This window comes from Scyliorhinus torazame, chromosome 1 (genome assembly GCF_047496885.1).
Source record: "Scyliorhinus torazame isolate Kashiwa2021f chromosome 1, sScyTor2.1, whole genome shotgun sequence".
NCBI lineage: Eukaryota > Metazoa > Chordata > Chondrichthyes > Carcharhiniformes > Scyliorhinidae > Scyliorhinus > Scyliorhinus torazame.
This window is the reverse complement of record NC_092707.1, coordinates 239,187,902-239,212,605: the sequence shown is the minus strand read 5'-3', so window position 1 is coordinate 239,212,605 and position 24,704 is coordinate 239,187,902. Positions and strand designations below refer to the sequence as shown.

At 51.1% G+C, this 24,704-nt stretch overlaps 1 protein-coding gene across 7 annotated transcripts in view; it reads left to right on the top strand.

Annotated features, from left to right (window-relative positions):
* prkn (parkin RBR E3 ubiquitin protein ligase) overlaps positions 1-24,704 on the top strand; it is a 1,727,639-nt gene that overhangs the window by 1,461,492 nt on the left and 241,443 nt on the right. The window lies entirely within an intron of this gene.

The window sequence follows — 24,704 nt, the reverse complement described above, 5'->3', positions numbered from 1 at the left end:
GGAAGTATTTTCAAAGGTAGAAATTAGTTTACTTTGGAGAAGTAGCAGCCAATTTGCACACAGCAGCATCCTACAAATAGCAGTGAACGCAGGGACAGATGATTTAGTGATGTTGGTTAATAAATGTTGGCCAGGCCATACCTACTCTCCTTCAAAATAGTGCCATTGGTCTTTTTTATGTCAATCACTAATGACAGATGGAGACGCGATGTAAGGGGCGCAATTGTCCGTCCAGCGATGCTGCTATCACAAAATGTGATTGGGTGGAGAATCAAGTGTGAGGCAAAAAGTCGTGGCCGTTGCCGGGCGCCCAATGGAATGCCATGTTCTGGTGCCTCGACAGTGGCGTCAATGCATTCTACTCCGCGCATACAGTAAATGTTGTAGGCATATCATTACGGGCCTGATTCGGTATTCTCCGATGTCTCTGTGATGCTTCACCTCCACCAGGAGGAATTACCGATGGTGGATTTCACTTGAGGTTTTAAAAATCGGGAAACAGGCGCCTTGGATGCTGAGGGAGAGAGAGGAGATAGGACATGTTCCCAGAGGCGCAACCTTGGGCTGCTAGACCTGCCCCTGCCAGGGTTGGCTGGGGTGGGGAAGGGGGTTGGGGGCATCTGCCAGGGCTGGGGGGGAGTAGCGGGGAGTGATGGGGGGTAACCAGGCGATGGGCCATGGGGTCGGGTGCCTCCCCCCGGGACCAGGGTTTCCAGTCACAAACCCCCACTGCTGTAGTATGCAAGGCAGCTATCTTGCTGCGCACCCCACTGACCGCAAACTGTGGCCCAGGGTTGCGCAGAGTGACACCGGCTATATTGGTGTCTCCACCTTACCACCCCTGCACCGCACCCTCCCGAATCCTATGTCCCCCACAACCGGGCTCCACCCATCAGAGTGGCATCATGCGGCCCACCCAAGGGGGACGTCCCACAGTAGCCCCGACAAGAGGGCACTGGTTGGGAGCCGCAGAGCATATTGCCGGCATGGGTAAGGCCAGCCACTGATACCCCTGCCAGCAGGGCTGGGTGCCAGGCACTGACAGGGCCAGGGGTGTAGTGTAGAGGGCAGAGTGCCAGGGGGAATGGCCGGGTGGGCGTATGGAAGGAGGGAGGGGTGGAGGGGAACATGGGTTGCAGTGCTGGAAAGGGCCACCGTGTAGTCCGTTAGACCTGGTCGGACATGGGGGGTTACACACCATGCTAACATGTCCGAAAGATAATGAACTTCAGAATCCAACCAGAAACGATGGCCTTCATCCTAGCCGCTGCAGCCTTGGGGGATGCACTCAGGCTGGATGAGCTGGAGCTGCTCGGGGAGGGCCCTGCAGCTGCAGAGCCTGCCCCTGAAGAACAGGAGCCAGCAGGTAGAGGATGGAGAGCCGGTCGCCCAACCGGCTGAGGAGTCGGTGGGAAGGAGGGGCCGCATCAGGTCTCATGTCATTCAAGGACCTGCTGGACTGGGCATGTCACCGAAGACTCCAGCTGAGCGGATCATGGCACACCTGCAATCATCAGGGTATGGGGGAGGATACCTGCCTGGTGGCCGTCAAGGTGACGGTCTCCCTGAAACTTTATGCAATGGATGCCGATTGGGGACCTGTTTGGGATCTCACAGACATCGGTACACAGGTGCATTTGCGCCATCACGGAGGCCCTGTATGCCTGGTCAGCATTATATCAAACTCAATATGGACTGAGCCCACCAGGATATATGGGCAGCGGGGTTTGCTGCCATCATCAGATGCCTCAGGTCCAGGGGTGATCGACAGGATGCGTGTCCCCCTACGAGCACTGGCTCCTGACAGGCCGGTCTTCACAAATCGAACGCGGTTCCACTCGATTAATGTGCAGCCAGTGTGTGACCATGAGATACACATCATGCATGCCTGTGCCCGATACCGAGGCAGTGTACACTATGCCTTCATCCTGGCACACTCGACAGTTCCCGACAGCTTTGAGGCGCATGCCCAGCTGAGCGGTTGGCTCTTGGGTGACAGGAGCTATCTGCTGCGATCCTGGCTGATGATGCCTATTCGGAGGCCACAGTCCAATGTGGAGGCCCGCTACAACATTAGCCATGCAGCAACCAGGAGCATGGTTGAGTGGTGCATCGGCATCCTGAAGATGCGGCCCAGGTGCCTGGACTGCTTTGTAGGGGTCCACCAATATAGCGTGAGGAGGCCCTCTCACATCGTGGTGGCCTGGTACGTCCTTCACAACATCGCGCAGCAGAGGGGCAATGCGCTGCAGGAGGGGATGATCGCCAGGCCTCGTCCAATGAGGAGGATGCGGAGAATGGCGGGCGATATGGGTGCAAGCATGTGGTGCAGAGTGGGGAGCGAGCACACTGCTGGCGGGTGGGTTTGGTCGCCCTCTGGGTGGTATGTGAGTGTATGGGACAGGGGATGGTGCCAGAGGCACAGCGCTGCCTATTCACCCTGGCCACCTGAATAGGTTGTGCAGGCATGAGGCCCAGGCAGGCGCAGGAGGTCGTACAATGTGTGTGCCAGAGCCACGTGCACGGGATGTTCTAATCATGCACGAACATACCATTCCACTCCCCCCCTCCCCGCCCCCACCATCTGGACCGGCCGACCTCCCTGTCCCACGACCACCCATCCTACACCACCACCCCGGCCGCAGCCCCAACAACCTCCCTCCATGATCCTTATCTCCCTCACTGTGGGTGCGGGCACTGGGTTGGCAGTAACACCGGTTCTGGTCCATGGGGTGCAGGATGATGCTGACCTGCGCTGTGATGAGCTCTAGTGCTCCACTTCATTTGACAATGTCTGGCTCCTGCCCACGGTAGCTCTTTCCACCATCCACCTGGGTGATCCCTGCATGCAAGCTGGCCATTCCATCACACGGTCCCACCGAACCCTTGTGGTGGCGGAGGTGGAATGGGGTGCGAGGGGGATTGGGCAAGAGGGAGGGGAGGGGTGGAACGGTAGCACAGTGGTTAGCACTGCTGCATCACAGTTCCAGGGTCCCTGATTCAATTCCAGCCTCGGGTGACTGTCTGTGTGGAGTCTGTATGTCTCCCCATGTCTGCGTGGGTTTCCTCCGCGTGCTCCGGTTTCCTCCCACAGTCCAAAGATGTGCAAGTTAGGTGGATTGGCCATGCTAAATTGCACCTTAGTGTCCAAAAGGTTAGATGGGGGTACTGGGATAGGGTGGAGGCGTGGAATTAAGTAGGGTGCTCTTTCCAAGGGCCGGTGCAGACTCGATGGGCCAAATGGCCTCCTTCTGAAATGAAATGAAAATCGCTTATTGTCACAAGTAGGCTTCAAATGAAGTTACTGTGTAAAGCCCATAGTCGCCACATTCCAGCGCCTGTTCGGGGAGGCTGGCACGGGAATTGAACCGTGCTGCTGGCCTGCCTTGGTCTGCTTTAAAAGCCAGCGATTTAGCCCAGTGTGCTAAACCACCCCACACTGCACCACATTCAGTGAGCTAAACCAGCCCTATTCTGCACTATTAATTCTATGATTTATGATTCAAGGTATTGGGGTAATGTGCGGGGTCCGATCTGGGGGCCCCGACCCCTGACTACCTCCACCATCCACCCATCTTACCCCCCCCCCCCCCCCCCCGCACCCGAGAGCCCCCTCTGCAGCGAAACCAGCCCAACCCATCCCTCACACTTTGTTGGCAGAGCACCGAGGCAGGTTGGAACTTTTGTGTACAGGTGTTTATTTTACAAAGTAAGAAGTCTTACAACACCAGATTAAAGTCCAACAGGTTTGTTTCGATATCACTAGCTTTCGGAGCGCTGCTCCTTCCTCAGGTGAATGAAGAGGTCTGTTCCAGAAACAAATATATAGACAAATTCAAAGATGCCAGACAATGCTTGGAATGCGAGCATTAGCAGGAGATTAAATCTTCACAGATCCAGAGAGAGGGGTAACCCCAGGTTAAAGAGGTGTGAATTGTGATATCGAAACAAACCTGTTGGACTTTAACCTGGTGTTGTAAGACTTCTTACTATGCTCACCCCAGTCCAATGCCGGCATCTCCACATCATATTTTACAAAGAACATGTAAACATCACTATAAAGGTTTGTGCCCTATCCCTTGACGCTATCCTATGTGCTGCACCCATGCTAATTTAACTGGTGTCTACCTTTCTGGCCTTACGGACCTAATGCTACATCCAGGCAGTACGTCAGGAGTAGAGGTGGTCTGCTGCGAATCCCGCCCTGTGACCTGAGTCACCTTTTGGCAGCCATCTTCTGGAGCGACAGGGCCTGGATGGGCCCCCCAGTTGCTCAGGTGTCCCAAATAGGGTGGTGCCACGCTATTCTGTGTCCATCCGATGCGCCAGGGACAGGGGCGGGATCGAGGCACTGTGGTGTTCCGGCACCTCCCCTGTATGAGCCCCATCACCTCCTCCTCCCTCGGGGTTCCCGATGGCTTCCATGCTACTCCGTTGGATGGGGTTATGACCGGAGAAAACTCCTGGGACTCCACCGCCAGCTGGCGCTACAAGTCTTGGAGACCCGCTCTCGTCTCGACCAGGGTCTAAATGTTCGCGGTCATGGAGCACAGGGACTGGCCACCTGCCTCTGGGACTGTGCCACGTCACTCAGTAACTGTGCTACCTCCCTCTGGTACTGGCTCAGGTCAGCAAGCGCCACGGCAATGCCGCCGACGCCCTCATCCATAACCTGTTGTGAATGGGCCAAGCTCTGGAGCGGCGCTGCAATGTCCAGGTGGCTCTGGTGACAGGGCAGCCCTGTCCTGTGCCTCAGCCACCTCCCGGACAGAATGCTCCAGGCCTCGGACATGCTGATCCATGGCCGTTATCTCAGCCCCCAATGCCTCCACTGTGGACGCCACCCGTGCGGTGTTGGCCTGGGTGGCACATATGGGCGGCAACTGCACCTGCAGGCGCTGGATGGTTGCTGACAGCCCCTCATGCAGTCCCCGACTCTGTGTCTGCATCTCCATTCTCGATGGGACCGCCCTTTCCAAAAACCCGAGACCTGTCTGGATGGCAGCTAGTCCCTGTGATCGGGACGCTTTCCGACCGTCCACCCCCCTGAGGGTTGCTACCTCCACCTGGTGTACTGCAGCACGTGTGTACTGAGCACCAGATAGTGCCCCAGGAGCCTCTTCACTAATGTGCCCAACCGAGTTGAGTGTCTCTGGCATGGTGGAGGGTGCTCTGGGGTGTCCCAGGCTGGCATTTGGGGGCTCGAGTCACTGTCTGTTGCCCCCCCATTACTAGATTCTGCTTGGGATTGGGGGCGGGGGCACAAGGAGGACCACCTCATCGCCAGGTGATCCTGCAACACACCAGACATGACAATTGATTGGATCGCCGGATGGGGTGGTGTGGGGATGGGGAGGGTGTAGTAAGGGGATGGTGTCAGGGTGGTGAGGGGGGTGGTGACTGCGGGTGGGATGGGGTCATCCACGCATGCCATGGCAAACCACAATGCAGTGGGGTCTCGCTTGGTTGCCCGTTGGCGACCTCCACCTCGCCGGCTGCCCTGTCTCTGGCCCACTGACCAGGTGCAGTGCCCGTCACTCTGCAGCAGTGAGGGGTTGCAGGTCCGGCAGTCCCCTTGCGGTCTTCTCTCTCTCTCTCTGCAGTTATGCGCTGCCTTTTCCTGGAGGGGAAGACAGAAAGCACACAGCGTTAGCCTATCAGCCAGGGGATGGGCAGCTGGTGCTGTTCGTAGCCAGGGCACCTGCCCATGGCGGACAATATGGGTGGCAGCATGTGGTGCAGGGTGGAGAGCGAGTACACTGCTGGCTGGTGGAATTTGGTCGCCCTCTGGGTGGGATACGGGTGTTTGGGACAGGGGTTGGTGCCAGGGGCACAGCACTGCCTAGTCACCCTGGCCACCTGAGGAGGTTGTGCAGCTTTTTACAGCACTGCTGTCTGGTCTTTGCGGTGGGACCCACGGTGCCCGCTGCCTCTGCCACCAGCGCCCAGGCCTGGTGTATGGGGAGGGTAGCAGACTCCTTCCTGCCCCGCCCCAGAGTGGCTCTACTCTCCTCCAGGGCACCCAGCAGAACTCATTCCAGTTCTGCGTTCACAAACCGTGATGCTGCTCTCCGTGCTGCCATTTTGTTGTCTGGAATGAGTATGTGTGGTGAGTGGCGTGCTAATATGCGGCTGCAGCTTGTCAGCCTCTGGAGTGGCAATCCCAACCCCGGCGAATCTGACCTGTTTTTCATTGGAATCGATCGACTTCCACGTTGATGTGTTGCGTGTTCTGGATCACAAACAGGTCACCAACACTGGAAGCGGTGCAACTCTCTTTTATTATAAGGTTAACTATATTAACATACTTGAACTGTGGGTAAATGCAATACCAGCTTTAACTGTTGACCCTTGCCTAGTCCTAACCAGGTGATGCACTCAGCACATGGTGAATGTCTGTGTTGCAGGCTGTGAGCTCTGTGCTCCGAGCTGGCTGCTACTAGAATGAGCGGGAACTCTCCTGTCCCCTGTCTTTACAGTGTGTGTGCTCTCACTGGTGATTGGCTGCGGTGTTGTGTATGCTGATTGGTCCCACTGCATGTCCATCAGTGTGTGTGTCTGCACCATGATATACTGGTGTATATTATGACACACGTGGTACCGGTGCTAGCCCAGTAATGGATCATGAATTGCTCCAGGACCGATGCCAATTTTGCTGTCATGGAAGTCCACCGATTCAGTCCCAGCGTCAACACTTAGGGCGGGAGTCTCCATTATTGAGACTATGTCCCCCACCCCGGAGTCAAAACGGTGGAGTTTTACTCCTGAAATATTGGGAAAAAGTGAAACGGATTCTGAAGGGGCCTAGCAGGGAACCGGAGTGAATCTCACAGCTTTTGCCGCAAATACAAGCCCCCGCACATTTTGGTCAGAGGCCGCGCATGCGCACGGCGCCGTGCTCCATGGCGGACTTGGACCACAGAGGTAGACCCACAAAAGTGCCCCCCTGAACGGCCGCACTCATGACCCTCGAACCCGCATATTAATTTCCCGGTCGCCTATAAAGCCCTCCCGGCCTCCGATCTACCCTCATCCCAACCGGAAATAGCAGGTTAGTTCCACGCCGTCTGGAGCTCGGCCGGTCGGGGGCGGAGGATGTTGGAGCGGGCCTCTGGCAGTGGCCCCCGGCAGCGTGGCATACTCCCCTGTGACGCCGATTTTTGGTGCCCGGAGAATCGCCTTGCCGGCGCCGGACCCAATTACGGCGTCAAACTGGATTCTCCGCTCGGGCGCCGGCCACGATTGCGGCGCGGGGTGCGGAGACTCCAGCCCTTAGTTTCTGAAACGGAGAATCCCGCCCAATGACTTACATGAGGGATGGCACTTCTGAGAGTGCAGCACTCCCGTAACACTGCACTGAACTACCAGCCTAGAGTTTTCTCTTCAGTCACTGTCGTGGGACTTGAACCACAAAACACAACGCAAAGTTTATCTTCTCCTCTGGGTTATGAAAAACGTCTTGTTATTATTCTGCCTTTTTGTCCCATGCTCCCTGTTCACATTTCACACATTTAGCATTAATCGCCCCATCCATATGATTGGAACATTTCAAATTTATACTATTTTCCACAAGCTTCTGTGAGAAGCTTCTATTGCAAGAGTACACCTGGAAAAAAGAATTGCAAGATAAATGTTGTAGATTGTCATTTGAGATTGAATTTTCTAACTCCTGCAGACATTCAGGAAGTTCATCATTCTGAACCGACAGTAAATTTCCACTGACAGACCACATTCTCCTTCATTCCACACAAACATTGGTTCAACCACAGCTTTTCTCTGAAAGCCAGTCATGCGTTTGTCACAATCCAACTTGGAAAGAAAAGTTGCAGCAATTTAGATTAGAAGCCAAAATTAGTGCCATTTTGATGCTTCAATCCCTCTAAACATTGAGCAATCCCTTCTTACGTTGTCCGCAGTGAGTAATTTTGCACCATTTACGCGAATCTAAAGCTGCTCAATGCCTGTCACTTGTATCGGCTCAATCTGTGGCCCTTCCATCCAGAGGGTTGAAATAGGTCTGGATTCCACGTTTGAAATCTTTCTCTAAGATAAGTGGATGACAATTTAGTAAAACATGCCAGAGCACATGAAAGTTTAGGTTCCAGTGTTTCCAAAAGATGATCTTTTAGTAAATTATACTGAGCTTGCTATTTGGAAAATTGACGTGAACCGTAACCCACAATATAGAACTGAAACCTGGGTAAACGGGAGCACCTATTTATACAGCAGCAATACAGTGAGCAGCAGATCAGTGCAGTCATGTGGTGATGATTGTATCAACAGTCACTGACAACTACAGTTCCTGTCAGTCACCTTAGCCATCTAACTGGAGTTTCCAAACCTTCCATTGAAAGTCAGCTGTGACAGCTGTCTTGAAGGTCTATTCCAAGACCATGCACTGAATGTAATTTAATATGGAACATTCAAAATATACATTTCATTGGATTCCAGGTTGTCTGGTAAGATGTATTAGCTTTACATATAGAAAAGGCCTGCATTCAATTTGGTGTTACTGCTGTATTGTTTTAGCTTAAAATAGCAAAATAAATCTTCCTTGGTCATATTGCAAAAGACCATTAGGGCAGCATAGTGGTTAGCACAATTGCTTCACATCTCCAGGGTCCCAGGTTCAATTCCCGGCTTGGGTCACTGTCTGTGCGGAGTCTGCACATTCTCCCCGTGTCTGCGTGGGTTTCCTCCGGGTGCTCCGGTTTCCTCCCACAGTCCAAAGATGTGCAGGTCAAGTGGATTGGCCATGCTAAATTGCCCTTAGTGTCCAAAATTGCCCTTAGTGTTGGGTGGGATTATTGGGTTCTGGGGATAGGGTGGAGGTGTGGACCTTGGGTAGGGTGCTCTTTCCAAGAGCAGGTGCAGACTCGATGGGCCGAATGGCCTCCTTCTGCACTATAAATTCTATGATTACAGAAAGGAGAAAGAAATTTGGGTTTAATAGTGACATTCAAAGGATACCCCAAAGTGTTTCACATTTCTTGCATAACTTTTTGAAAGAGTCCTTGTTAATATCTAAACAAGTTCAACAGTCATTTTGCACATTGCAACTTTCCACAAAAAGTGAATAAAATGAATGGCAAGACACAATCAAATGTGAACTCAAAGTACAATAAAGTCCCGCCGTTTATAATAATAATCACTTATTGTCACTAGTTGGCTTCAATGAAGTTACTGTGAAAAGCCCCTAGTCGCCACATTTCGGCGCCTGTTCGGTGAGGCCGGTAAAGGAATTGAACCTGCGCTGCTGGCATTGTTCTGCATTGCAAGCCAGCTATTTAGCCCACTGTGCGAAACCAGCCCCGATTGCTAAACCAGCCCCTATACTGGAGTTACCTTCCCGTGAATTCTGACAAAGGACAAATGCGCAAACGGTGAACAAACTTTACAATGGCAATGAATTATGTAGGCCAGCCATCCCAGAATTTGACATTTTAAGGGCACAGAGGCAATAAAAACTATGGGTGGGATTTTCCAGCCCCGCCTGCCACCAGGATCGTCCGGTCTTGCTGATAGTCTATGGCCTTCTGGCTGGGCTGCTGAATCTGTCGCAGCAGATCCCACCATGATGGGGCCGGAAGATACTGGCCTATGCTTTTGAGTAAATTCAAGACAATTTTACTGGAGAAATTGTTTAACAAAACCAAAAAAAGAGAACAATGTAAAAGTTGTCATACTTACTGTACAAATTGTTTCACTTGAGAGCGGAGGTGGACGGAGTGGGTGAAACGGCTGATGTCAATGTTGATGTGGATCAAAGGAGCAATGTTATTCTTGACTGTTTTGCTTTTCAATTTTATAAAGTTCTCAGTAAGGAGCAATAGCAGTGTCAATCACTTTACAAAAGACATTGCTTCTTTCCGTGTTTGGAACTGAGGCACGATCAATTTGACTGGAGACAAAGTTGAATCCAAACTGAGGCTTTATTAGTATCAGATGTGTGGCCTCCCACAGCAGCTGACGAAATGGCTGCGAGCTGAAGGCCATGCATATTTATAACCCGGCTCCTGGGTGGAGCTAGCATGCAGGGGCCCAGGTGAACCTGTAGTGCAGGTTCTACCGTACAACCCTTCATATAAGAACACAGTGGTTTACCACATTCACCCCCTGTTAAAAGTGAGTCCGGTGGGGGTGGTGGATAACTATATACAATTAGCAATCTTTAATATTTACAGAGCAGTAAAAAAATGTCTCTGGTCATCCGGAGAGCCGGTCAGAGGTTCAGCCGGTCCGGCGCCTTGATGGTCCTTTGAGATTGACGAAGTAGAGTCGGCGATGTTGGGGCTGTCATGGTCGAAGTTGACTCTGGGAGCATGCCGAAATCCTCTTCATCAACGGGGGTGGGCAGGGGGAGGACGGATGGTCCTAGGGGGGGTGATGGGGGCGGCGGGGGAGGGGAGGGTGGCTCCGGGGGTGACGGGGGTGGTGTGGTGGTGGAACCTGCTGGTGCCAGGTCCCTGAGGGAGACAGTACCCTGGCGGCCGTCGGGGAACGCCACGTAGGCGTACTGTGGGTTTGCGTGGAGCAGGTGCACCCTTTCCACCAACGGATCCGCCTTGTGGAGCCGCACATGTTTACGGAGAAGCACGGTTCCCGGAGCTGTGAGCCAAGTTGGGAGCGATACTCCGGATGTGGACTTCCTGGGGAAGGCAAAAAGACGTTCATGCGGTGTACTGTTAGTAGCAGTGCAGAGTAATGAGCGAATGGAATGTCGTGCATCAGGGAGTACCTCTTGCCAGCGGGAGGCCGGGAGATGTCTGGACCATATGGCCAGCTGGACGGCCCTCCATACCGTCCCATTCTCCCTTTCTACCTGTCCGTTTCCCCGGGGGTTGTAGCTCGTCGTTCTGCTGGAGGCGATACCCCTGCTGAGCAGGAACTGACGTATATCATCACTCATGAATGAAGATCCCCTGCCACTGTCGATGTAGGCGGGGAAGCCGAACAGAGTGAAGATAGAATTAAGGGCTTTAATGATGGTGGCAGACGCCATGTTTGGGCATGGGATGGCGAAGGGAAACCGGGAGTATTTATCGATCACACTGTGGAAACATGTGTGTCGATCGGAGCAGGGGAGGGGGCCTTTGAAATCCACGCTGAGGCGTTCAAAGGGACGGGAGGCCTTCACCAGGTGCGGTAGAAGTGCGGCTTGCACCCCGCACAGACCTGGCAGTCCTTGGTGATCGTCCTTCCTTCCTCGACGGAGTAGGGCAAAATTTGTGCCTCAATGAAGTGGTACAACTGAGTGACCGCTGGGTGACAAAGGCTGTCGTGCAGGGCCCGGAGTCGGTCTACCTGTGCGCTGGCACACGTACCTCGGGATAGGGCAACTGGGGGCTCGTTGAGTTTGCCAGGGCGATACTTAATCTCGTAATTATAGGAGGAGAACTCGATTCTCCACCGCAAGATTTTATCATTTTTGATCTTGCCCCGCTGTGTGTTGTTGAACATGAAGGCTACCGACCGTTGGTCAGTGAGGAGAGTGAATCTCCTGCCGGCCAGGTAATGCCTATAATGTCGCACAACCTCAACGATAGCCTGGGCCTCCTTTTCGACAGATGAGTGCTGAATTTCGGAGGCATGGAGGGTGCGGGAAAAGAATGCCATGGGCCTGCCTGCCTGGTTGAGGGTGGCGGCAAGGGTGACGTCCGATGCATCACTTTCTACTTGTTTTGTCTACAGCATGCATTCCAGCTTTGGCAATATCAGCTCTGATCCGGGTGAAAGCCTGTTGGGCTTCGGCCGTCAGGGGAAATGAGTGGACTGTATGAGTGGGCGGGCCTTGTCCGCATAGTTTGGGACCCACTGTGCGTAATACGAGAAGAACCCCAGGCAGCATTTGAGGGCCTTGGGGCAGTGGGGGAGGGGGAGCTCCATGTGGGGGCGCATGCAGTCGGGATCGGGCCCCAGAACTTCGTTCTGGACTATGTAGCCGAGGATGGCTAAGCGGTTTGTACGGAACACACACTTCTCCTTGTTATACGTGAGGTTGAGGAGAGTGGTGGTGCTTAAATTTAGCGAGGTTGGCCTCGTGGTCCTGCTGATCATGGCCGCAGATGGTCACATTGTCTAGATACGGAAACGTGGCCCGCAAGCCGTACCGGTCGACCATTCAGTCCATCTCCCTTTGGAAGACCGAAACCCCATTGGTGACGCCGAAGGGGACCCTAAGGAAGTGATATAGCCGGCCGCCTGCCTCGAAGGCTGTGTATGGCCAGTCCGATTTACGGATGGGGAGCTGGTGGTAAGCGGATTTCAGGTCCACCGTTGAGAAGACCTGGTACTGTGCAATCTGGTTAACCATGTCAGATATGCATGGGAGGGGGTACGCGTCGAGCTGCGTGTACCTGTTGATGGTCTGGCTGTTGTCCATGACCATTCGGTTTTTCTCCCCAGACTTAACCACTACCATTTGAGCTCTCCAGGGGCTGTTGCTGGCCTCAATGACTCCCTCCCGAAGAAACCGCTGGACCTCGGACCTGATGAAGGCCTTTTCCTGGGTGCTGTACCGTCTGCTCCTGGTGGCGACGGGTTTGCAATCTGGAGTTAGATTGGCAAAGAGGGAAGGCGGATTGACCTTTAGGGCCGCGAGGCCGCACACATTGAGGGGTGGTAAGGGTCCGCTGAATTTAAGGGTCAGGCTCTGAAGGTTGCACTGAAAATCCAGGCCGAGGATAAGTGCAGCGCAGAGGTTAGGGAGGACGTAGAGGCGAAAACCGTGGAACTCTATGCCTTGGTCTGTGAGCGTGACCGTGTAGTACCCCCGGATCGCTACACGATGGGATCCGGAGGCCAGGGAGATACTTTGATTGGTAGGGTGTAGCTTAAGGGAGCAGCGCCTTACCGTATTCGGGTGTACAAAGCTCTCGGTGCTCCCGGAGTCCAGTAGGCAGGAGGTCACATGGGCGTTGACTTTCACGCTGGTGGATGCGTTGGTCAGATTATGTGGTCGGGACTGGTCGATTGCCATGGAGGCGAGCCGTGGTTGATCGTCGGGTAGTGAGGCGGTCATTGAGTTGGGGGTCCTGAAACACCATTGGTATCCATGTGCTGCGGGGTGGACAAGATGGCGGCGCCCGGAGGTCCTGGGGATTACAAAATGGCGGCGCCCATGGAACGCACGTTGCGGGGCTGGAGCAAGATGGCGGCGTCCATGAAACGCACGTGTTGTGCGGGGGAGAAGATAGCAGCACCCATTGCTCGCGCATGGCCTGGGGAGGAGAGGAGGATAGCGGCGCCCATTGTCCGTGATCGGGGGGGGGGGCGACCGCGGCCGCTGAGCAGGCCTGGCACACTGCTGCGTAGTGGCCCTTCTTCCGCAGGCCTTACAAAGAGCAGCGCGGGCCGGGCAGTGTTGGCGGGGGTGTATTTGCTGGCCGCAAAAATAGCATCGGGGCCCCCCGGAGATCACTGGCTGGCGCGTAGCGCAGGCGTATTGGGTGGGTAGCGCCCCCGCTGGGGCGGCTGCCTGTGGGGCCCATGAAGCGTAGGAGGAGTGGGGCGCGCGGTTGGGGGCGTAGGACTGGACATTGCGCAGGGCGACCGTTATGGAAAACGCTAGTGTTTTAGTCTCTGCGAGGTCGCGCGTGCCCCTTCTGGGAGCCGCTGCCTGATAACATCAGACCCAATCCCAGTTACAAAAGCGTCCCGCATAAGGAGATCTGAGTGCTCCTTAGCTGTAATGTCCTGGCAGTCACAGTCCCACACTAGTGAGATCAGGGCCCTCCAGAAGTCTTCGATTGACTCACCAGGTAGTTGAGTACGCGTTGCGAGCGCGTGTCTGGCGAAGAGTGTGTTCGTCTTCTGCTCATAATTTTCTTTGAATCGAGTCATGGCATCAGCGTAATTGGGCGCATCCTGGATCAGCGGGAAGACTTTGGAGCTGAGTCTGGAGTACAAGATTTGAATCTTCTGAGCCTCTGGAACAGGGGTCGGAGCCGCGTTGATATCTGCTTCAAAACAAGCTAGCCAGTGCTGAAAGTCCTTTCTGGCATCGCTTGCGTGTGGATCCAGCTGCAGGCGTCTGGTTTAATCTGGAGGTCCATCTTCTGAATCTGATACTAATAAATTGAGGCACGATCAATTTGACTGGAGACGAAGTTGAATCCAAACTGAGGCTTTATTAATGTCAGATGTGTGGCCTCCCACAGCAGCTGACGAAATGGCTGCGAGCTGGAGGCCACGCATATTATAACCCGGCTCCTGGGCGGAGCTAGCATGCAGGGGCCCAGGTGAACCTGTAGTTGTACAACCCTTAATCGAAGAAGACAGTGGTTTACCACAGTAACATAGTCTGTCATCTGCTTTTTTCTTCAAATCTTCAGCTGATCTTATGAGATCTGCCATCACCTTGGCTGTAAATTGAACCTTCTCAAAGGCTCTTCTTCCTGCTCCTTCCTACCTCTGTTTAATTTCATTTAATTTCATCAGTTCAATTTATTTTGTAGAGAGTTCCCCTTGATGAGACTGAAACAACTCCTCGACTTCATCTGTTGTCAGGTCTTCAAATCTCTTCCCTTCAACTTCTGCATAGTAGTTAGCACTATGGATTCACAGCGCCAGGGTCCCAGGTTTGATTGCCAGCTTGGGTCACTGTCTGTGCGGAGTCTGCATGTTCTCCGAGTGTCTGCGTGGGTTTCCTCCGGGTGCTCCGGTTTCCTCCCACAAGTCCCCAAAGACGTGCTGTTAGGTGAATTGGACATTCTGAATCCTCCCTCCGTGCACCCGAACATGCGCCGGAATGTGGCGCCTAGGGGCTTTTCACAGTAACTTCATTGCAGGTTAATGTAAGCCTACTTGTGACAATAATGATTATTATTATACAATTATTATTATTTTGGCAAGTCAACAATCCTGACCACTTCAGCATGCACATTGGGGAATGCTGTGAAATTACTCCCAACCTCAGGCCAAACTTTTTCCCAACAGGAGCTGGAAAACTTCATCCCGTGAGTCCTTAATTATGCCTGTTGCTATGAGGATGTTGAACTACCTCCAGCAATCACAGACTGTGGCTGAAGTGTTTACTTGCAGATTGAGACTATGACTGAAGCCTCCGCCGAAGCAGTGACCCTCGAAAGATGCAAAGCCTCCCCCCACCCCCCCGACTTCCCCCCATTTCTCCTCCTCCCCCCCCCCAATCTCCCCTCCTCCACACCCCACCCCTCCCCCCATCTATTGGCTGCATAAATTAGGTCATATTTGGGGGTGAAAGCAAAATGTCAACATCTGAATGGCTTCCTGCAAGAGAGTGCAGATATCCAGGTGCATTATCGAGGATTAGTGGGAGCTTGAAAGGCAGGTTTGTTTTCCCTCAGCTTAGTACTGACCTCTGGCAAACCAGTCTTTAAAAATGCCTGCTGGAACATCGGCATTGCTGTTCGCCTTCCAAAAGACTGGCAGATGAGTTTTAGTTTTCCCTTTAAGAGCGCGAGGGTTTTCTGCCCGATAAATCAGCACTGGTTTGCATTTATAAATGCCACTTAGGCACATAGAGGAGTGCTAGCCTGTCCTTTGCAGATTTAAAACCAGGAGCTGACCTTTCTTCTTTGGATATAGAAGTTCTATTTGGCATTCCCTTCCGGAACAGGCCATTTTCGTCAGCCACTTTGGAAGACCTATTCTGCCTGGTAGCCTCTCTTCGAAATGTATTCCTGCAGCACCTTGGGAAGCTCTCCTGCAGTATGGTCAGCTGAACAGCCCCCACCAACTACACATTTTGAAGCCCAAAACACGTTATAAAGTAGTCAAACAATGAAAAATGAAAATCGCTTATTGTCACAAGCAGGCTTCAAATGAAGTTACTGTGAAAAGCCCCTAGTCGCCACATTCCAGCGCCTGTTTGGGGAGGCTTGTACGGGAATTGAACCCGCGCTGTTGGCCTGCCTTGGTCTGCTTTAAAAGCCAGTCCCTTCCTGTACTGGCTGAGAATCCTCAGGAGGGCAAAGGAGAAACACTTCCTGCATCACCTTCACCCTCACTCTTATCACCGGTCACACCAACACTACCCTCTTCACTACTTTTTATGTACTTGCATAATTCATAATTATTTCTAATGGTTCGCCATTAACTGGAGTCCTTCTTTGATGATTGTGCTCTATCCACACGTCAAGTAACTTCCCCATTTCCTCGAAGTGTGGATCATAGAATCATAGAATTCCTACTGTGCAGAAAGAGACCAATTGGTCCAGCGAGTCTGCTCCAGCATTTTAAAGACAACCATAGCTAGGCCCATACCCCCACCCTATTCCTGTAACCTCACCATGAGGGGCAATTTAGCATGACCGATCCACCTAACCTGCACATCTTTGGACACTAAGGGGCAATTCAGCACAGCCAATCCACCTAACCTGCACATCTTTGGACTATAGGAGGAAATGGAGCACCCGGAGGAAACCCATGCAGGGAAAGTGAGGAACGTGCAAACTCCTCACAAACAGCCACCCGAGGCCGGAATTGAACCCAGGCCCCTGGAGCTGTGAGGCAGCAATGCACACGACTATGCCACCATGCCGCCCTCTCTCTCTCTCTTTCTCTCTCCTACTTACCAAGTTACCCTGGCAGTACGACCACCAAAAGCAATGAACCCTGGTCCTTGTTTTTTTTTCTTCAAACTTCTTCTTCATTAGCACTGTATTTACAACCTGGTGTAGTAAGACTTCTTACTGTGCTCACCCCAGTCCAACGCCGGCATCTCCACATCACTGTATTTCCTGGCCAACATGGTAACACATGCACCATTTTTCAGTCTATCTAAGATTGTGACTTTTTGTGCAAGTGTCATCACTTTCCTGCAACATTTTCTGCTTGGTCTGACGCATTCATTTTTTGTAAATTGCTATACCGTACCTGGACTTTAAAATACTGGTTAGGAGTTACTGTGTCCTGTAAATCACAACAATCCACATGCAGTTACAGACATAAGAGCATAAGAATAACATAAGAACTAGGTGCAGGAGTAGGCAATTCCACCCCCGAGCCTGCTCCGCCATTCAATTTTGAGTTGCGGATCAGGAACGTGGGCAAACCGTATCATTGAAAGAAAAGGAAGATTGTCATCATTACAGATGACTGCCCTGCATACCCCAGCTTGTGCACAATTCAATGCAATGCATTAAATCTTTCTCTGGTAACTCTTGCACCAGGCAAGGCATTACTGCTTTGCTCTTGTGATAGAACATAAACGATTTGACGGCACTCCAGTGTGACCAATGTTCAACATATCTCAAAGATCCGTATTACCTCAGCAGCTGCGATTTGCTTAATTACTCCCAGCTCACTACTGCATCATGTCACAAAACGATATGTGCTCTGATGTGACAATATTACTATCCATCAAAGAGAAAATGAAACCTTTCAGCCCCTCCTCCCCCTTTCCTATTGAGGCTCAGGGGTATGTTTTCACACCTGGCAGCTTGATGTTTAAAACTGCTTTATTGTTATTTTAATTTCAAGCCAAGTTTGATTTCACTCATAGTCCATTCTCGGGATGTTATATTTTTCATGACTTTTCACCACCAGCCACTGCAGAAGGGTTGCAATTGGCGATGTTGTTGTGGCATCAATGTGGTAAACCACGTTATTGCATTACATGTACTGTATTGTATTGTGCATGCCTGGGCTTGTCCAGGCTGGCTCCGCTTATGGCTCCTCCCCTCGGGCTCCTGTATAAAAGTGGCAAGTCTCCGCCTCCGGACCCAGTTCCTGCCGCTGCTGCTAGCCCCTCACCTGTCCCAGAATCGGTGCGGGTTCAGTGCCGATTTTGGCATTGTAAAACGCCCAGGAACTCTCCCTTTCAGATGGCACTTAGCCGCTGATACAGAAAATCCAGCCCATTGTTTCAATCGCATGTCCTTTGGAATCACCTCTGCCTCAGAAATTTTCCATAGAGCAATGGAAACCATAACAGAAGGTATTGATGGGGTACAGGTGTACGTCGATGATATTATCATCTGCTCTGCAACCCCAGAAGAGCACAATTCCAGACTACTACAAGTGCTAAGATGCATTGATTGATATGGATTGAAGCTCAACAAATCAACAAATCCAAGTGCCAATTTGAGAGGTGGCAAATGGAGTTTAATGCAGAAAAGTGTGAGGTGATTCATTTTGGAAGGAATAACAGGAAGACAGAGTACTGGGCTAATGGTAAGTGTGGATGAGCAGAGAGATCTCGGTGTCCATGTACATAGATCCCTGAAAGTTGCTACTCAGGTTGAGAGGGTTGTTAAGAAGGCGTACGGTGTGTTAGCTTTTATTGGTAGAGGGATTGAGTTTCGGAGCCATGAGGTCATGTTGCAGCTGTACAAAACTCTGGTGCGGCCGCATTTGGAGTAGTGTGTGCAATTCTGGTCGCCGCATTATAGGAAGGATGTGGGAGCATTGGAAAGGGTGCAGAGGAGATTTACCAGAATGTTGCCTGGTATGGAGGGAAGATCTTATAAGGAAAGACTGAGGGACTTGAGGCTGTTTTCTTTAGAGAGAAGAAGGTTAAGAGGTGACTTAATTGAGGCATACAAGATGATCAGAGGATTGGATAGGGTGGACAGTGAGAGCCTTTTTCCTCGGATGGTGATGTCTAGCACGAGGGGACATAGCCTTAAATTGAGGGGAGATAGATATAAGACAGATGTCAGAGGTAGGTTTTTTACTCAGAGAGTAGTTAGGGCGTGGAATGCCCTGCCTGCAACAGTAGTGGACTCGCCAACACTAAAGGCATTCAAATGGTCATTGGATAGACATATGGACGATAAGGGAATAGTGTAGATGGGCTTTAGAGTGGTTTCACAGGTCGGCGCAACACCGAGGGCTGAAGGGCCTGTACTGCACTGTAATGTTCTATGTTCTAATTTAGGATTTCCAAACTGACATTTTTGGGAGATATGGGCCTGGATTCACCAATATCGCGTCCAAGTGTTGATGCCGGCGCCAAAACCGGCGCGAGCGGCGCCGGCATCAACGGGCCTCCAGGCCCAGGAATTCTTCTCTTCTTCGGGGGCTAGAATGGCGCCGGAGTGCTGTGCACTGCCCCGGTGCCAAAAACCAGTCCTACACGGCCGGTGCAGGTCCGCGCATGCGTGCCACGGCCGTGTCCGCGCCAGCCTCCGGGCAACATGGTGGAGCCCTACAGGGGCCCGGCGTGGAGGAACATAAGCCCCCCATTGAATGAGTGCACCCGCCGATTGGTAGCCCCTGATCGCAGGCCTGGCCACCATGGAGGCACCCCCCGGAGTCGGACCCCTCCCCCCCCCTTCCTCCCACCAGGACAGCCCCCGCAGCCAGAACGCCGAGGTCCCACCGGGTAGGATCATATGTAAACTACGCCGGTGGGACTCGGCAGAACTCGGCGGGCACTCAGCCCATCGAGCATGGTGAATCTCCGCAGGGTCCGCTTTCAATGGACCCCGACCGGCGCCTGGCATCGGAGCGCCGTGGCGGGATTCTCGCGTCCCCCCACCCAGCGATTCTCCGACCCGGCGCGGGCTCGGTGAATCCCGGCCCTCATATCTAAGGATGGTGTACAACCGGACAGTGTTAAGGTTAGAGCAATACACAAAATGCCTGTTCCGACAGACAAAAAGCAGTCTTGAAAATGCTTGGAGTTGTCAATTTTCTTGGCAAATTTATTCCAAATCAATTTGACAATTGATCGAGAAAAATGTTTATTTTTCTTGAACTTCATAGCATGATAATGAGTGGTCCGAGCTCAAATCCACACTGACCACAGCCTAGTTGTCACGTTTTTCGATCCGACAAAGGAGACGAAGATCTTGATGGGTGCGAGTCAAGATGGGAAAGGAGCTGCTCTTCTACAGAAGACTTCAAATGATCTGTGGAGACCGGTAGCATATGGTCCTCAAGCCATGACACCCACAGAATAATGCTGCGCACAGATTGAAAAAGAATGTCTTGGCCTGGTGACATGTGTTGACAAATTTCACTGTTATGTTTATGGTCTACCTACATTTGTGATTGAGACTGATCATAGGCCACTTGTGCAGATAATTCACAAGAATCTAAATGATATGTCGCCCAGATTGCAAAGAATGCTAATGAGACCACCTATTGCCTCTGTTCAAAAGCCTGATTTGGATTGGATTGTTCTTTGGGATACCTACAAAACTGTCTCTGAAGTTTGAACCGTACCCAGAGTGCTGACAGAGTCTCTTTAATTTGAGAATGTAATCTGCAACAGTCTCACTCGGCTACTGCTTTCTTTGATGGAACATAACTCTCAATGCAATTTTATTCATAGCCATGCTATAATATGAGTCTAGAAATCCATGAATTTCAGCGTATTCCATAGTCTTGGGGTCTCCTGGGCAACACGGGTTTGACACTACCTCAGAGGCATCTGGCCCCAGCATGGTGAAGAAAACATTTACTTTATCCTCATCTATTTTATTCGCTTTCATTCAAATGAGTGACCTTTGTTTATAATTACAACAGGTCTCTTTGGAATTCTGTCATTGTGCTCAAGTATATCCTCGGCGCTATGTTTTTCAATGACATACTGTGCTGACTCACTGTGTACCCGAACATGACGTGCAAAAGGAACAATCTTTCAAATTGTTTAAACTTCTCAATGTCAATTTGAGGAGTTCCAAAATGTGTCACAATATTCCTCGGTGTTTAATTTCGCAACTGAAATATGAAAGAAAATTCCAACCCAGCTTCATCGCCATTTTTCTGTGGTCTTTTGCCCTTAGTAGGTCTAACCTGCTCAACTGCAGGCAGCCATGATTGAACTGACTTTACTTACACCACCCCAACAACGGGGGCAGCAGAGAGGGCAATATAACAAAATGCTTAGATCTTACACTGCTCTACAGATGACAAGAAGCTGTGCTGATGCACTAGCCACTGGAGCAAGAAGGGGAGAAATGGATGCCAGTGAAGAAGAAAAAAGGGAAATTGAATGGGAATGGTAATCGGCAACGGATATCACCAATTATGGCAATGCAAGAGGAGAAAAGTAGGAAGATAAAAAAGCAAGAGGCAGGCAGAAGTGTATGGCAATTAAAAGGAGGGGAATGTACAGGAATATGCAGAAAGGGAAATAGATGGAAATGAATTGAAGGGAACAGAATGTTGGAGTGATGGTTGCAAGAGAAAATGGGTAGAAACCGGGGCTGATGGAAGAGACGAAAGTAGCAGCTTTAGGTGAATATTAATATTCATTTCTCCCCATTCATTTCTCTTCCCATTGCCATTCAATCTCCCCTAACCACTCCTACCTGTTCCATTAGCTAGTACAACATGGCAGATTCCTGGTCCCTAGCTGTGCTGCTCACAGCAATAATGGCCAGAATTCAGACCCCCTGTATACTGTGGAGAAGGATCTCACATTCTCATGAGAATATAAGTAAGATGGTTTTGAAAAAATGAAAATCGCTTATTGTCACAAGTAGGCTTCAAATGAAGTTACTGTGAAAAGCCCCTAGTCGCCACATTCCGGCGCCTGTTCGGGGAGGCTGGTATGGGAAAGTGCTGGGTAAATGCTTCCAGCATGAGCTAAGAGGAAGTGAGGAGGAAGAGTACCAGTGTGAACTGGGGCAAAGGAAAAAAGTGAGTATAAACTTGAGGGGAAAGGAATTGCTTCAGCTTAACTGGGTAGAAAGAGAATTGAACAACTTAAAAAAGACACTGATAACCTATTATTCCCAAAAATCATTTCTTGCTAGCACAGAGACGGAGCAACTCAAAGTTCATTTAAGTATAATATACAAATTGCTTTGGGAACATCTGTACCTGATTTTTCACATGGACAACATACCCACTACTTCCTGAAGGAAATTAGGGTGTATCAAAGCATTTTAAAGCCAATGATTTATTTTTGAAGTGGAGCCCTGGTTGTTATGCAGGTAAAGGAGGTAGAAAGGTTCCCACGTGCAGCAATGAAATAGATGACCAGATAACCGGTTGTGGTTGAGGGATGAAGGTTGGCCTACACATTGAAATGTAACAGGAGAATTCTCAGGATATCAGCATCACTGCCAATATTGCTCATTCCAAATTGCCCTTGAGAAGGTGAGCCTTCTTCTTGAGCTGCAGGTGAAGCTACTGCCACAACATTGTTTGGTCAGGAGTTCCACGATGTTGACCCAGCAATTGTGTGAAGGAATGGAGATAAAAACCCAGGGGTCAAGCTGAACTGTTGCTTGGAGGAACTTGTAGTTGAAGGTACTTCCGTTTACCTTTGTCCTTCTAGGCGATATAAGTTGCAGATTTGGGAGGTGCTGCGCAGCCTTGACGTCTTGCTGGAGTGATGGCAGAACACACTGCAGCCAGTGGATGCAGCTAAAGAAGCTGGATGTTTAAGATGGAGGATGAGTCGCTGACTAATCAGATTGCTTTGTCCTGGATGATGTTGAGTTGAGTTATGTTGTAGATGCACCCATTCAAATAAGTGGAGAGGATTCCATCACACGTCTTCTTTGTGTCTTTTTAAAATTCCTTCATGGGATTCTGGATAGGCCAGCAATTGCCTTTCCTTAATTGCCCTTGAAAAGGTGGTGGTTAGCAACCTTCTTGAGTTGCTGCAGGCCATGTTGTGTATTTATACTTCCACAGTGATGTGAGGAAGGGAGTACCAGGACTTTGACCCAACAACAGTGAAGGAATGGTGATGTAGTTAAAAGTCAGGATTGTTTGTGGCTTGGAGAGGAAGTGATGTTCCCAAGCATTGGATGCTCTCGTCTTTCTAGGTGGTAGAGGTCTCGAGTTTGGGAGGTGCTGCCGAAGGAGCCTTGGTGACTTGTTGCAGTAAATTTTGAATATGGTACACACTGCTGCCACTGTGCATTGGTGGTGGAGGGAGTGAATGTTTAAGGTAGTGGTTGATGGGGTGCCGATGGGGTGCCGAACTGTTTTGTCCTTTTACCTTCTTGAGTGTTGTTGAAGTTGCACTCATCCAAGTAAGTACAGAGTATTCCCTCACACTCCTGACTTGTACCTTATAGACAATGGACATGCTTTGGGGAGTCAGGAGGTGAGTTACTGTCTGCAGAATTCCCAGCCTCTGACTTGCTGTATGGGGTAGTCACCACTAGTAGTGTATTACATGTATTACGGCAGTGCCCGTATAGTAGAGGTACATGGGTAAATCCCTGCCTGCTGGCTCCGCCCAGTAGGTGGCGTATAAATGTGTGTGCTCACCGGTGCTGCAGCCATTCTGGTTGCAGCTACAGGAGACACAACACCTTTGCTCAATAAAGCCTCGATTATTCCACTACTCTCATCTTTGTGGCAATTGATAGTGCATCACTCTATGGCTATAGTATTTATACGGCTAGTCCAGTTCAGCTTCTGGTCAATGATAACTGTCAGGCTGTTGATAGTAGGGGATTCAGTGATGTCAATGCCATTGAATGTCAAGGGGAAATGGTTTCTTTCTTGCTTGTTGGAAATGCTCACTGCCTGACAGTTGTGGACATGAATGTTACTTGCCATTTATCAGTTGAAGCCTGAACATTGTCCAGGGCTTTCTACATTGGACACATTGCTTCAGTACAATATCTGAGATATCATGAACTGGATTCTCCATTTGGGAGACTATGTCCCCACGCTGGCGTGAAAACGATGGTATTTTACGTCAGGAAAACTGGCGCAAAATGACCACCGATTCGCCGTTTTGCTGGGGGCTAGCAGGGAGGCAGCGTCGAACACCCGGCTCTAGTTGCTGATTGGGTCCTGAACATTTCCGGGTCTGTGGCCACGCGGGCGCGCGGCGCCGGCCTGCAGCGGCCGCGCCATGCTTCAAGGCGGACTCAGCCCGCAGACCCGAACCGCATTGTACCCCCTTCGGCTGCTCGCCATCCCTGGACAGCCCGTCTACAGTGCCCCCAACCCCGAATGAAGCCCCCGTCTGTCCATGGATCGGCCCTCCCCCGCCGGACTGAGTCAGCAGCCGCCACGCTAAGTTCACGACTGGTTAAGACCACACGTGTCCCACGCCATCGGGAACTCGGCCGGCCGGGAAAGAGCGTCGCGGGGCGGGCCTCAGGCAATGGCCTGAGGCCGTGGATATGTGGCATGCCGTACTCCTAGAGTACGATGCTTTTCAGGGGGCGGAGAATCGCAAAAGCGGTGCCGCCCCGATTTTGCCGTCATCGGGGATTCTCCGCCCCCTTGTCGAACACGATTTCGGTATCGGGGAGCTGAGAATCCAGCCCCATGTATGGAACTGAACACTGTGCAACAATCAGACTTGTAGATGATAGAGACGTTTTGGGGAGTCACTTTCTTCAGAACACCCAGCCATGTGTTATATGTTGATGTGACTGGTCCAGTTCACTTCAGTTCCTTGTTAATGATGACTCCCAGGATGTTGATGGTGAGGTGTCAGCAATGGTAGTGCCATTGAAGCAGGTAATTAGGTTCACTTTTTGGGGGGGATTGTCATTGCTTGGCACCTCTGTGCAAAATTGCATTAGTCCAAGCTTGGATATTGTTCTGATTTTCCGACCTAAAGTCATGGAAAAGCCTCACTTCTGACCTTATTATGGAGAGTAGGTCATTGATGAAACAACTGAAGGTGGGCTTCGGCCTTGAGGAACACATGATAATTGTGCAGTTAGATTATCTGAAATGCCCAATATTTGAAAGTGATGGATATTAGGTACTGCAGACAGAGAAGGAATTCGGAGACTAATAAAAATATATATATTTTCAAGTCCTTCAGTCTGAATTGAATA